The sequence below is a fragment of the Oncorhynchus masou genome, unplaced genomic scaffold (genome assembly GCF_036934945.1).
Source record: "Oncorhynchus masou masou isolate Uvic2021 unplaced genomic scaffold, UVic_Omas_1.1 unplaced_scaffold_29___fragment_2___debris, whole genome shotgun sequence".
Lineage (NCBI taxonomy): Eukaryota > Metazoa > Chordata > Actinopteri > Salmoniformes > Salmonidae > Oncorhynchus > Oncorhynchus masou.
In genome coordinates, this window is record NW_027016548.1 from 382,204 (window position 1) to 394,663 (window position 12,460).

The 12,460-nt window shown below is 41.9% G+C and overlaps 1 long non-coding RNA gene across 1 annotated transcript; it reads left to right on the plus strand.

Annotated features, from left to right (window-relative positions):
* Positions 1-6,243: 6,243 nt before the first annotated feature.
* On the plus strand, positions 6,244-6,948 carry LOC135538727 (uncharacterized). The gene is made up of 4 exons (XR_010455475.1): positions 6,244-6,327; positions 6,415-6,456; positions 6,525-6,698; positions 6,778-6,948. It is a non-coding gene; the product is annotated as an uncharacterized LOC135538727 (long non-coding RNA).
* Positions 6,949-12,460: the final 5,512 nt, after the last annotated feature.

Here is a 12,460-nt window from a genome sequence, read left to right on the forward strand (position 1 = left end):
CCACTGGGCCTTTAATACTCCTGTATTAGTGGAAGATATATCGTCTGCTGCACCAGCGAGGGCAAAAAGATGAATCCAAATGACTTCCTGTGGCAACACCCAAAGTCCATTGAGACAAGAAATATATTGTAATGAATAGGGATCATCAACTAGATTTAGCCAGATTTTTTCTTGAGCGGATGGTCAGGGGGCCAGAAAACAAATCACTTGTAGACTGCAAACTGACCGCAAGAAGCCCAAACAGATATAATATTTGACTCAAATATAATCATTTTAAACCTTTCTTACGTTTGTATACGATCACACATATCTCTCTATAATGCGTGGGAATACTTGGATCTGATTTACTGTTTTTTTGTTGTCCAACAATAAAACAATACAAAAAAGAGGGGCCAAATATAATCACTTGCCTGCGGGCCGCCAGTTGGGGAACCCTGTGTTAGAGCATGGTACTTGCAATATCAGTATAGTAGATTCGATTCCCGGGACCACCCTTACGTGAAATGTACAGTATGCACACATGACTGTAACTTGCTTTGGATAAAGCCGCCTGGCATATATTTATATATTATAACCCTGCCCCTTGATCTCACAGAATAGGCACTGAGGTTTGGAGACACATAGCCCCCTTGTGATCGATCTCTATGGGTTGCTTTTTTTGTTGTCTCTCTGCTAATGCTGCTGTGTTACTCCTGCTCGAGTGTGTAATGACAGTATCCAGTACACCAGGTAGCAGTGATGGAGATGATGATAGGCTACACTGTTATGTATGTGTCCTGCAATAAAGTAAGGTGCTCTTTGCAGAGACACTGTGGTTGGTTAGAGTGTTTACTCCACTGTTCCTATCAGAATAATGTGTTCTGGTGGAGTGGCAGCGAGTGTAGGAGTGTGCAGGCAAGTGAACACTACAATTCCAGCATATCATATGTAGTTTGAGTTTGAATAACCCTGCCACAAAAGGATGTTTTGGTACAGTAGTTCAGTAGAAGAACCTTGTATTTTCAGCAGTAATGTAACATAGTTGTGTGTTAGGCTTCACATCTGTAACATGAACAGGGTGATTCCATGCCAGCAGGAGCGGAATATATTTAGTGTATCTCAGAATGTTCTGCCAATTATCACATAAAAACTTAATTGGGAGAAACGATGTTTTGAAATGCTTTTTACATTCGTATCACAATATTTCAGACAAATCATGATGAAAGTGTCCATTTTAGGCTCTCAATAGACCTATTGTAAAATCCTGTGATCAGTGAACTGTACATGATACAGACAACATCTTGGTGTCATTATACTCTGGTTGTGTGCTGTCATATATGGAGTACATCTAGATTATAAAATACAAAGGTTCACATTCAATTATTCAACATTAAACATATTAATATAAATATCTAAAACCTATCCTTTTTGATTTTTGTTCATTTTAAGACAGTACATCACATTTCCAGAGTGGGCTCTCTGCTAATTCTGAAGTTATGATACATTTCATGAACACCACTAACACAGGGGATGGGGAAATGAATTTAAAGGGAACTCTCTCTGCTTGTGTCTGCTGAATGTGCAATCCTAAAGGAGGGCTGTGATTGGTTAATGACTTATAATGTAAATGTATATAAAATGTATATTTTTGTATAAAATGTATGTAATGGGTCATATCATTGAATGTACCAGAGAGCTCACACTTGAAATTTGATGTGTTTGAAGAGTATTATTGTTCCAAACAATATGTTAAAAAATAAGCAAAATAAAAAGGCATTGTTTTTAGATATTTGTATTAATATTTTTCATGTTGAATTGTGAACATTAATATTATTATTACATATTTTTGAATCTAGACATACTCCATATTTTACAGCACACTATCAGGAGTATAATGACACCAAGATGTTGTCTATATCATGTACAGTTCACGGATCATAGGGTCTTACAGGAGGCATGTGTAGGTCTAAAAAGGGCCTAAAATGGCCACTTCCATCATGATTTTCTAAAACATGGTTTGTGAAAAAATGAAGTTCCTATGTGAGAATTACCAAAACAATCTGAGATTACCCAGGATATTTTCCGCTGGTGTGGAATCGCCCAGCAGAATGATGGCCGGGTGTAGTTGGTAGTAGGGAATAGACATTTTATGATTCACTCCACAATACACACATCCATCTCAGGACACAGCCCATTACCTCACAATATACATTCAGTCATCTCCGCATATCTTCACTGTACACTCAATTAGTAACATGCAGGTTCATCTCGGCACCCAGAACTCCTCTGCTGTTGGCCAGCTACTCAATTTCAACTTTTCAAAATGAGAGTCATGAGAGACTACATACAGGTGTACCCTCCCTGTACAGTTCTGCTAACCAGAGAGTAAGTTTCCCCTTTATCACCCCATGTTCAGTATTTCTCTGAGCAGGCTTTGAGATTGACCAACTCTCACCTCAGAGTCTGTAGTGTTAATAGCATCCTCAGACAGAGAGCTGTGCAGCAGTAGTCGTGATTATAGCAGAAGTAGTCAGTCAGCATCTGCTGTGTGAACATAACACAATTGTATCACAATTCCAGTGGGTCAGAAGTTTACATACACTAAGTTGACTGTGCCTTTAAACAGCTTGGAAAATTTCAGAAAATGGTGTCATGGCTTTAGAAGCTTCTGATAGGCTATTTGACCTCATTTGAGTCAATTGATGGTGTACCTGTGGATGTATTTTAAGGCATACCTTCAAACTCAGTGCCTCTTTGCTTGACATCATGGGAAAATAAAAAGAAATCAGCCAAGACCTAAAATAAAAAGTCTAGTTCATCCTTGGGAGCAATTTCCAAACGCCTGAAGGTACCACTTTCATCTGTACAAACAATAGTATGCAAGTATAAACATCATGGGACCACGCAGCCGTCATACCGCTCAGGAAGGAGACACATTCTGTCTCCTAGAGATGTACGTACTTTGGTGCAAAAAGTGCACATCAATCCCAGAACAACAGCAAAGGACGCTGGAGGAAACAGGTAAAAAAGTATCTACATCCACAGTAAAACGAGTCCTATTTCGACATAACCTGAAAGGCTGCTCAGCAAGGAAGAAGCTAACGCTCCAAAACTGCCATAAAAAAGACAGACCACGGTTTGCAGCTGCACATGGGGACAAAGATTGTACTTTTTGGAGAATTGTCCTCTGGTCTGATGAAACACAAATAGAACTGTTTGGCCATAATGTCCATCGTTATGTTTGGAGGAAGAAGGGGAGACTTGCAAGCCGAAGCACACCATCCCAACCGTGAAGCACAGGGGTGGCAGCATTATGTTTTGCTGCAAGAGGGACTGGTGGACTTCACAAAATAGACGGCATCATGAGGATAGAAAATTATGTGTATATATTGAAGCAACGTCTCAGTCAGGAAGTTAAAGCTTGGTCGCAAATAAGTCTTCCAAATGGACAATGACCCCAAGCATACTTCCAAAGTTGTGGCAAAATGGCTTAAGGACAACAAAGTCAAGGTATTGGAGTGGCCATCACAAAGCCCTGACCTCAATCCTATAGAAAATATGTGGGCAGAACTGAAAATGCATGTGCGAGCAAGGAGGCCTACAAACCTGACTCAGTTACACCAGCTCTGTCAGTAGGAATGGGCCAAAATTCACCCAACTTATTGTGGCAAGCTTGTGGAAGGCTACCCGAAATGTTTGACCCAAGTTAAACAATTTTAAGGCAATGCTACCAAATACTAATTGAGTGTATGTAAACTTCTACCCACTGGGAATGTGATGAAAGAAATAAAAGCTGAAATAAATCATTCTCTCTACTATCATTCTGACATTTAACATTCTTAAAATAAAGTTGTGATCCTAACTGACCTAAGACAGGGAATTTTTACTAGGCTTAAATGTCAGGAATTGTGAAAAACTGAGTTTTAATGTATGTGTGTGTGACTTAGAGCTCCATATCTAGCTAATGTCAGGCTGAGGGTGAAGGAGAGTGTGACCATGGAAGAAGTTAAGAGTAGTGCAACTTATCTCTCTGTGGTAGCTAGCTCTGTTGGAGACTAGAGGATGCAGTAGAAATGATATGCCAACCCATAGGGCAGCTGCAGGACAGGGCATTGCTTTTTACTGGCAATGTTGTTTTTTTCTCCCCAATTGGTAGTTTACAGTCTCCCCTATGGGCTCGGGAGAGTCTTCCGAAACATGACCACGCCAAGCCACACTGCTCGCTTAACCCAGAAGCCAGCCACACCAATGCGTCAGATGAAACACTGTCCAGCTGGCGACCTAAGTCACCTTCCAGACTTTGCGCTTACTAGAGCGCAATGGGACAAGGAAATCCCTGCCTGCAACCCCTCCCCTAACCCGTACATCGCTGGCCCAATTGTGTGCCACCTCATGGGTCTCCCGGTCATGACCAGCTGTGACTTAGCCTGGGATCGAACCTGGGTCTGTAGTGATGCCTTATACCGCTGCACCACTCAGGAGGCTTAACCAACTAGTGCACTACTTTTGAACAGGATCTTCTCTCTCTCTGCGTCACTCAATCCAGACCCACATCAGGGGACAGGACTAGGCTCAGTGTGAAATGGATGCTGGGCGCTGTTTGTTAGATTGCCTCAGCGTGGTTTGTCTCCATCACACACTATTTAGACATTTTGATATTGATTAGTTACAGTTATGCTAAGTCTCGTTGAGTTAGACTTCCTCCAGTTTTTAGAAAAGCAGCCATTGCTGCTAAAGTCTGACAGATATGTTTTTTTGGGGTCCGATACCAATGACAATATTTTTGGGGGGCAAAACCTACCAATACCTGTCACACCCTGACCATAGTTTGCTTTGTATGTTTCTATGTTTTGTTTGGTCAGGGTGTGATCTGAGTGGGCATTCTATGTTGGATGTCTAGTTTGTCTGTTTCTGTGTTTGGACCTGATATGGTTCTCAATCAGAGGCAGGTGTTAGTCATTGTCTCTGATTGGGAACCATATTTAGTTAGCCTGTTTTTGTGTTGGGTTTTGTGGGTGGTTGTTTCCTGTCCGGGGGCCTGTTGCACAAAAGTAGAATTAAGACATCCGGGATAAATGACTCAGCTGAGCTCAATGAAGAAAACATGTGCGTCCAGGCTTAATTGGTTGCACAAAGACCAAGCCAGGATGAGCAGACACGGATTCATTAAGCCAGGTGAAACCAATCCTGGATAGGTGCGCGCTCACGGCTCACTCAAATAGACCCCGCCACAGATCACAGATTAACTGATTTACCATGGCAACTAGAGCCGCGTACTTTTCCCCGTCGGAAGCACAAATCCTCATGGAGGCATACGAGGAGGTAAAAGATATAATTAAGAAGAAAGGCAACACCGCCACAGTGATAAAGCAAAGAGAAAAAGCGTGGCAAAGTATTGCAGACCGCCTGAATGCGTAAGTAGTGCACAATTACACACTCACCGCTCCGCTGAAACATCACAATTACAATTCAAATATTTAATTCACATCTCCAAAAATGCAGTTGTACTGTAATTATGAAACGGTTAAATTTTTAATTGAAATGCACTGCAGATATGAGTGAAATTGTGTAAAGTAACTCCATCACACTGTATAAAGCTATGATAAATTTTTTGATATTTTTACTGAAAACAAGACAAAAATACCAAGTAATTTTTTGCAGTGTGACTCCATTAAATGTGTGTGTGTGTGTAGATTAAACATGAACGGGCCAAAACGGACATGGCAGCAGGTCAAAATCAAATACAAGAACATTCTGCAGAATGGTATGGTCCCTGACTAATATTTAACAAAGCACAAGCATATATTGTACCCAGAAGGTGCCTGCTCACACATTGTCTGTACTGTTTTAGCAGTGAAAAAGAATACCCACAGACAAGGCACGGGTGGTGGGTCACCAAAGGCTGACCTTACCCCAGCAGAGGACATGGCCTTGGAGCTAAATAAAGGCAGGCCCGTCTTAGAGGGGATCCCTGGGGGAAAGAGACGAGCATAGGTTCCTCCCAAGATGCCACCCGCTTCATTCAAGGTATGTCCTTCCATCTCTACATGGGATACAACCACATTCATATTGAATCAATTTGGACTGTCTGACTTTGGTTTACCTATTGCCTTGCAGTGTCTGGCAGCACTGTGTTTCTGTTAGAGCCACCAGCACAAGCACCAGACGATGCTGATCCAGTGAGTACTCCATCAAAGGCATACTGTAGGCCTGGCATGTCTTGTCTACTAGCTTCAATATGAATCCGATTAAATGTGATAGGGTGAAGGCCCCAGTGCAGCAGCAACAGCACATGATGGAGATGATGATGAGGAGGAGACCATCTCTCTGGATTCCAGAAGGCATGAGGTATCATGTTAAGACTGTGAAAGTACTATTTACTCTACAATGGTGAGGAGTCCTCATCAAAATCAAAAAATCTAATTTATTTTACAGGACCCAGATGCTATACAGTGGGAAAACCAGCCTGGCAACATAGTGCGTATTAATAAAAGGACACCACATCCTGCCAAATTCCAGCTGCGCTAATTGTATTGTGTTCACAGAGCTCACAAGCTATCAGAAAGTTGTATGGCAACCACCTCCGGCGCCAAATAGAACTGGCAGACATAGACATTCAGTACAAGAAGAAAAAGATGGAAAATCTTGCACTGGAGTCCGAAATAAAAAAGAGGACAATTAGGAAACTGGACCTTGAAATAAAAAAACTTGAGAGGGAGGTGAGATATGCCTTCAATGTACACTGTATGTTAACTGTAACACAAATGTATTAATCATTATTTTTCTTTCCTCCCCCAGCTCCAAGAAGATGACACAGCTCAAAATAAAAATTAGGTATATTCTCGTAAAGTCAAGTGAGCCATGACATATGAGCTCTTATTGTGAGCACACAGGACGGTGGCATCTTTCTAAGGTTTTTTTATTTTCCCAGCAATCAGTACAACCAAGTCATCGTTATAAGGCATCGCCCTCTTTTGCCCACCCCCAGCACCAGGTGTGGCCACTAGCCTATATGAAGGCCCAAAATTGTGTGTTCCTTTCTGCTCTGACAATGGCATGCCCATTCGTGCGAGATGTGGTGGATGAAGAAGCACTTGTGCTGAGGAGAGCCTTCAGGCGAGAAAGGGTCTTCAGGGACCGGTTGGACCCACTGGCCTTCCCTGATGACCATCTATATGAAAGATACAGGTTTTCTGCAGATGGTATCAGGTATCTATGCAGACTACTGGGTCCCAGGATTAAGCACCGCACTGCACGGAGCCATGCATTGAGTGTGGAGCAAATGGTTTGTGTGGCCTTGCGCTTTTTTGCTAGTGGAGCCTTCCTGTACTCAGTGGGGGATGCTGAACAAGGCCACAATTTGCCGCACAATAAGGAGTGTGTGTCTGGCTATCAAAGCATTAGCAGATGTCTTCATCTCCTTCCCTGGCCACAGAAGACTCTGTGACATCAAAGAGGAGTTCTATAGGATTGCAGGTAAGAGGATCTACAAATTACAGGACAACTGTTAACACATAGTAGGATACTCATTACTTTGTGTGACAGGTTTCCCCAATGTCATTGGTGCAGTGGACTGCACACACATAAGGATAAAAGCCCCCTCAGGTGCCCATGAGGCCGATTTTGTGAATAGGAAAACCTTTCACAGCATTAATGTTCAGGTGAACATAACTTTTTGATATTGTCCATTGACGAACACTCTGCATTGCCAGTGATGTGCATTGATTGGTGTAATATTCCTCATCTTATGATTTCAGATGGTCTGCAATGCTGACTGTGTGATCAGCAATGTTGTGGCAAAATGGCCTGGCTCAGTCCATGACTACACAATCTTTCGGGCCTCTGAAATCTATCACAAGGTAAGCCACACAACCCCTATTTATAACCATCATGGCTGTGTCAAGAATATCACTGTGTTTATGAGGTAGTAATGATGAGATTTTGTGTTGACAGGTGAATTCTCTGGTGTGTTGCTGGGAGACAGGGGGTATGGCTGCCAGCCTTTTCTCCTGACACCTTTCACAGACCCCCAGGAAGCACAGCAGGCCTACAACCATGCCCATGCCAGGACCAGGGCCAGAGTTGAAATGACCTTTGGCCTCCTGAAGGCACGCTTTCACTGCCTTCACAAATTAAGGGTCAGCCCTGTTAGGGCATGTGATATTACTGTGGCTTGTGCTGTCCTCCACAATGTGGCCTGCCTGAGGAAGGAGAGGGCCCCCAGAGTGCCACCAGCCATGGACTGGGACAATCCGGCAATCTTCCCTGATGACAGTGGTCGGCTGCTGAGGGACCAATATGTGTTGAATTATTTTAGTTAGTATGTGTGCTTTCAATTTTGGTTAAATATGTCCTGCGGTGGCAGAGGAATTTGGGTTTTTTTGGGTTCGTTTTTTGACGAATTTGGCCTCTTATGATGTTTGTGCGGTATACTGTGTGTAATACAAGGCTGCAGGGAGGCTACTGCATCCGTTCAGTTGATGTGTATGGATTTGTCCTGCATTTATTTTAGTGTGCAGACATGCAGGGTGTGTTATATACAGACCTTTGAATGTGTATGTATCATTTTGTATAATATGCTTGGATTCTGTGCTTTCCATCTTGTAGAGTCACTGTGACTTCAGTTTCGAAAGGAGCTGATGGTTTACCTGCTTTGTTTTGTCCTTATTCAATAAAGGAACATAATGTTACACATTGTGTTTTTATATTCATATGGAATGTGTATTTGTTTATATGACAGAGTACTAGGGCCACACTGAAGAAAAAGGATAAAGTCATACATTTATGAGGCTGGTTCTTTCTGCAGAAAAGCTACATATTGTTTTTACAGTTTTGATACTTATGACAATGTGATACTTAATATTCTGACACATCAGCATGTCTTTGTTTATGAAACCATACTGAAGTACAATTTCACGAAATGCCCCACATCTGTCATTTTAACTGTCCTCCTTTAAAACAACTGGTTACAATATTATGACTTGTGTTTTTTTCCCCTCTGTGGCCCTAATATTCTATCATTTTATATATAGCCTTCTAGTCTATGGGAAACTGTAAATTATCTAATGATAGCAACATCATCTAAAAATCATTTTTTATCCAAAATCATTGAAATTAATGATCACAAACGTTTAAATAATAACAGTGGGTCTAGTTATATGTGATAACAATGTATAGTGAGCAGTGAAATAACTATTGGTTTCCATTTGTGGTGACTGCTGACTGACATTAGGGATGAGATTAAATAGATCCTGGAATTTAGCCTGGTCTGGAGCAGGCTAGCTCCACAGAATAAATCTCCATGGTAATTTATACCATAACATATCCTCCTGCCCCCTATCCATCTTTAGTGCAACCGGATTACGGATCAATTGAGCCAGGATCACCAAGATATCCTGGCTTAATCCCTTATCCTAGTTTTGTGCAACAGGCCCCTGGACTGTTTTGATTTTCACGTTTATTATTTTGTATTCTGTTCATGTTTAGTTTTCATATTAACAAAATATGAACTATATAACTGCGTTTTGGTCCGCCTCTCCTTCCCAGGAAGAAAACCGTTACAATACCGATATATCTTCTAATGTACTGTTTTACAGAAGGGAAATTAAAGTGTCATTTTACCACACTGAATTTTCATAAATTGTCATCCAAAAGAGAAATTGTCCAATAACTATGCTTCAAATGTTGATTTCTTACATTGTGACAATAATGACACATGAGAATGCCCTCAGATCAGCATGAGATTCCCGTTTTTCATCCTATTTATTGAATATCGGTTATCGGTGGAGTTATCGGCTGATACCGATATAGCGTTCAAAGGACAATGTCGGCAGATAATGGTGAACTGAAATATCGGTCAGGCTCTAATTGCTGCCTCGGCGTCTGCCTGCATTGGGACACAAAACCTGTGTATGGGTGAGGGGGGGGGGGGTCAACAGATTGCTGAGTTTGAATAGGGGGGTAGCTGTGGTACCGCACTCTAATAATTAATCAATTGCAGTTTTCAAACATAATCCCAAATGGTGGGCAACATTCATCACTGACAATATATCACAATATACATGCATGTGCATGTGTTGATTTGTTAGTGACCAATTATCATAGAGATACACCTTTTGGTCTGTCAACTGGTATGATGGTGTGGTGGGGAGCTGTGAGACTAATGATATAATCGCATGTGTTGGTTAATCGAACTGGGTTGTTATGAAGTGGGTTGGAATCGGTTCAGGGAAAAGAACCGAAAACCGGAGAAGAACGTCATTTTTCAAGAAACAGAAACGCAACCTGGAACGAAGTGATCCATATTGTTTGAAAACAGAACCGGTATTTTAAAAGCATGGGAACTGGTTAATAATATTCCAGGTATTGTTTTTCTAGTCCCACTAAAAAACAGATATGCAAAGCCCTCACTCTGTCATTCAGAAACGTATTCCCGTGTCTGCCTGCAAGCTGGGTATCTTAACCTTTCCTGTACGCATTTAGGCTACGTGCCCCTCCCCCCTCCGAAGATTAGGCTACTGTACTGACGTTACAAGCTTGACTCAGAAGATTGGGAGAGAGATTTTTAATTTGCGAGATAAGAATGGGTGAATTTTTTCAATGGTAGTTATGGATACTATAGGCCTAGTTATCACATTTCACATGGGTAAAGAAGTGTTTTTAATTCTGGTACCGCTCTGCACACACAAGCTTGTTAGCTAGCTAGCTCAAAGGACATTCAAAGTTCCTCCATAGAAGCTACTCCTCCCAGGTATAACTCTGTGGACCTAATTCATATAATGCCTGTCGTAACAAGATTGCCAGTACTTCAAGCCTCCTCCTCAAACTCCACTCTTGAGTGGTTTTGTCTTCCCTGCCCTTTCTATTGGTACTTTCTTGTCTGAGAAAACATAGATACCATGACAACGCCATCTGAGCCCCCTGCCCATAACAAAGCACCTAATGGTCCATGAGAATGCTACCCATTGGAATCTGTTGGTCCATTGACATGGCAATGGACAGAAGAGGGAATCTTGTCTTGATGTAAGGTAATATGACTGTGGTACTGTGAGTGAAAGGACTTGTGAAGAGCAGAAATGATGATGATTACCTAGTTGATGAGAAGAATAAGTCACGGTTAATGAGGTTCTGAACCTTGCTTTATGGAGACGCATCAGAATTCAAATATGTGTTTGAGAGAGAGAGAGGTAAAAGAAAGAGATCGAAAAAGAACAACAGAGCATCATTTTTCCTTTGATGATGGTTTGGTCTGTGTATGTGCTTCCAGCTGTGTTTGCACCATTTATGTGTCTCTCTGGCTTGTCAAATCTATAGAAAACCCGTTTTCTGTGAAAAAATAACCCTCAAAGTCACATGACTTTGGCTCTCAGACCAGCGCTTTCTCTGTTCTGCTAGAATTAAAAGAGAAAAAGAGAATTTAGTGTGAACTTTTCTAGCTGTGCCCTCTGGCTTTTCCAATCCCTACAGCTCCTCCCGGCTTACATGGCTTTACGTTCCATAAGCGTCTGAGTGGGAATCGCAGGGGAAGTTTTCCCCGACACTGAGGATGAGTAGAGCAGAGGACACATGGAGCATCCTTGAAAATCAGACCAATTCAGCTTTTAGTCAGAGCTTTGTCTCTCTACTCTGTAAATACAGGACCGTTGAGAATCAGCTTCTTGGCAGAGAGTATGTACAAAATAAACACACAGTAAAACACAAAGAAGACATTCGATACTGCTCAGACTTTATATAAAAAACAGAAACATAGTGTTTAGAAAAGTTTATTAAAGTGGCACTCCACAACATAACACCAATTTACAAGATATGTTCTAGATTAAAAATCAACACTTGGAGACTACCCGGGAAGTCTCGAGACACTATAAACTGGGAACCCAAACAGTGCCCCGACGCTGACTCTTATCATTGAGTTTTCAGTGGGCACAATGCATGGTCTCTGTGTGTGTGTCTGTTATTGTTAGGATTCAATGGTTTGTATTCAGAATGCCTGATGGAAAGATGTGTTTTGTGTGACTGTATCAGAGTGTCAGTTTGTATGTGACCATCCCACTTCCTTTGTTTGCTATTGTTTGCTCAGCAGAGCAGTGCTTTGGCCCCATGCTACAGCGTGGCACTGTTCACACACACACACACACACACACACACACACACACACACACACACACACACACACACACACACACACACACACACACACACACACACACACACACACACACACACACACACACACACACACACACACACACACACACACACACACACACACACACACACACACACACACACACACACACACACACACACACACACACACACACACACACACACACACACACACACACACACACACACACACACACACACACACACACACACACACACAGAGAGAAAGATGGGCGGTTCCCCAGTCTGGTAGCAGTAATCACATGGCCCTGGCCTGAAACCAACAAGACAATCATAAAATCACTCTTACACAACA